Here is a 3254-nt window from a genome sequence, read left to right on the forward strand (position 1 = left end):
CAACCTGACTTGCAATGTTCTCAGAACCACAATGTTATTTGTCAGGGGCAGACTCTCTTGTTTTTATCTAACTCATGTTGATGCCTTGTAAAATTTTCCTAGCCACTTCTTTTGCATAAATATTTAATTTGGACAAGGACAGTTGGCACCACGAATCCATCTTTCCTGGGTGTTATAATCCACTGAACAATAGGGAAATTGCTTATCAGAATATGAGTCTTTGCCTGACAATGCTTTGCTTAATGTTGCCCCTTCCTGCTGTACTGGCAAAGTCAATGGAACTCTGAAGCCGACTTGGGGATGAAAGAGAGATTCTACTTTGGAAGCAGCAAAAGTTTCTAAATTTTCTAATATTGCCTGCACAATATCTTCAACTACATTTATTTTTGTCTGTTTGTCAACATTCCAGCTCGACTGAATGCCACATGGATTTCCATTTAAGACACTTACAGGTTGGTTTCTGCATAGGTATGCTCACAAAAGAAACATTGGTTGATAAGATGATGTTTCACATCTGTTTCCACTTTCATGTTTTTCTGTTGTAGCAGCTGAATACAGTTTGTGAAATACGGTCCTAACAACATCATTCACCACCTTAGTTACATCTGTGTCAGACACTAAAGGGCCCATCAAAGGATCCATAAATTGAGCAGACGTTTGAGTAGTTGACACAGGGACATTACAAGGCATACTACTAAAAAGAGTGTGAGAGAGAAACAACATTTAATTGATTGATTAAAGCACTTTGAAAAATTTCATTCAAAATATTTCTTATAATAGGAACAATTGGAGATTTTGTGGTTCTTTGAGTTTTACTTCAATTTTGTTCAAGGTTCTTTCTAGAACCCACTGGTCAGTAGAAAAGGTTCTAGTTTCTTCTGTGGGTGATGTTCTATCTCCAATGAATTCTTTATTTTGTGTGTCATCATCTAGAAATGACCCCGATTCAGCTCCTCCAGGAAGAAAATTTCCATAAATTGGTCGATAGCGATAATTTTCAATGTCTCTGTGCTCAGATTCAGCAACATATCTGAAGATACTATATCTAAAATTAAATCAATTATATTTGTAAACATTTGTGTCTCTTGTGATGAGTTTTTTGTATTTTTATTATAATCTGATGGGTTAATATTTAATTCTGTTTGAATAGCTTTCAAAATACACTTGATACCTTCTTTGCGTGAGTGTATAAAGTAGACAGCAATGATTTATCATGTGAATCTGTGGGAGAATTTTCGTTTTCACATTCCCAATCCATTTTATTCTCTGTTTTACTTTCATCAAGAGAACCAATATTTTCTACATTTCCACTGGCAAATAGTTCCAGTTTAGCAAAAACCATGTTAAGAATATCTGAAGCAATAGTTTTTAGTTTATTTGGGCTCATTTTTTTTGAGTTCCCTGTTTTGGGAGACACTGAGAGATCACTTTTTGCTTTATTTTTGGTAGTCTCTTTATTATCCATCATAATTTTGGAAATTATATTAGAGATGATGTCGGTGCATTTGGCCATTTCCTCCATAGTTGAAGCAAATGATAGGTTGTCAATGTCAAGTGACTCTGAGAGAGTTTTCAATCCAGAATTTACAATGCTGGTATCTATATCAATATCACATAGTTTTGCAAGGACATATTCCAGAATTGCTTTGGAAATGAGCTGAACATTAGATAGTGTTGGAGGATCCTTATGTAACTTCTCTATATTTTGCTGACTACTAGTTGGCTGAGAATCAGGGTGGGAACCTGTGAGTTTGCTTAACATTTCATACAGCATTTTCTCCAATTCGATCTAACACCTGCAACTTGGAGCTATCTTTCAAATTCTTTCCTTAATGACACTGTGGTGAATACAAGGTGTAGCCAAATATTGTCGAAAAGAATTTTTATCCTGTTTGCTTGGCAAAATGTTTTGTTTATTAGCATTTTCAGACCCACATAACACTGTAGAAACTGCCTTATCTGTAGAGGATGAAGTATTTGTTTGATCTTCATTTGTACTTGATATCATTTCACAAATACATGTCAGTAATGGACTTTCCATAATGTCATTGACACTGATGACATTCGAGTCTACTGCTTCATTGGAATCAGCAAACAACCCTTTGCTTGTATGACACTTGGTATGATCTGTCCCTTAGGATTTGGGTTTATCTTGGTGAATTCTAGTTCATTCTGTATAGCATCTAAAACAATGTTGACTATTTTCATTGTGTAAGTACTAAGTTGAGAATGCAATGATTTCCCAATGAGTGAAATTTTTTTGCCTGGCTTTAATTTTGGACAAACAAATAACTTCAGACTTTTAAAAATTGTATTAATGATGTTATCAGTAATATCATTTACACACTTAGGTTCACATTCTTGAGATCTTAACATGGAAGTTTTTTCAAGCTCTATGTTAAGTGAAGATAAATATTTCATTTTCTTTTCACTGTCAACCACACTTTGAATGGCATTTTACTTGGTATTTCTTTGGTTGTTTGGGGAGTATCAGAATGATCTAGACGAGTTTGATGACCTGATGAAATGGCATTTTTAATGGTACTAGGAATGCACTTTGAGGCCTTGTGAAGTATATTTATCACAGAATCAGTTATTTCGTGTGCAAATGCACAAATTTCTTTCACAGAAAACATCTCTTCCATCCATTCTTGATCTGATAATCCTTGAGATTTTTCTGAGACGAAACCAGAGGTTTCTTCACCAATTTTGTTTCCTGGGTGATGAGATGAAACAGAAGACATATCCTTGAGCATTTCTGTTAAAATGTGTTGAACTATGTTTTCTGAAGCCTTTTGTATTTGATGCTTTTGATCTTGGCTGAAAATTGAAGCATCATTAGTCAAGCAATGTGTTGTCTTCATAATGTCTTCACTACTAAGAGATAACTTCAACTTTCTGCAGTCATGAGATCCAACTTTGCTTTGAGTAGTAGGTTTTGTTGGTAGGTTATTGCTCCTTTTGGGTTCAAAACAAGTGTCTCTCCTTGTAGGCCAATGAATAAATTGCTCTTGTGGTTTTATTTTCTCATCACTGAAGGATGAATCAAGCACACTTCTCACAAGGTTATCTATTTCTTCATCATCATCTTCAGAATAAATAACCATGCCTGGGACATTAACAGGAGGAAATGGTCTTTTTAGTTCTAAGACCACTAAATGAACCAGTGCTAGTGAGCCTATACTTTTCTTCAGCATCAGGAAGATTTCTTACTCGAGGTTGTCTATGTTTTTTAACACCTGCTTTTGCTGGCC

General features: G+C 35.1%; 1 pseudogene; it reads right to left on the bottom strand.

Annotated features, from left to right (window-relative positions):
* Positions 1-67: 67 nt before the first annotated feature.
* On the bottom strand, positions 68-3228 carry LOC118575275 (annotated as a pseudogene).
* Between the last annotated feature and the right edge of the window lie 26 nt (positions 3229-3254).

This window comes from Onychomys torridus, unplaced genomic scaffold (assembly GCF_903995425.1).
Source record: "Onychomys torridus unplaced genomic scaffold, mOncTor1.1, whole genome shotgun sequence".
In the NCBI taxonomy this organism is placed as follows: domain Eukaryota; kingdom Metazoa; phylum Chordata; class Mammalia; order Rodentia; family Cricetidae; genus Onychomys; species Onychomys torridus.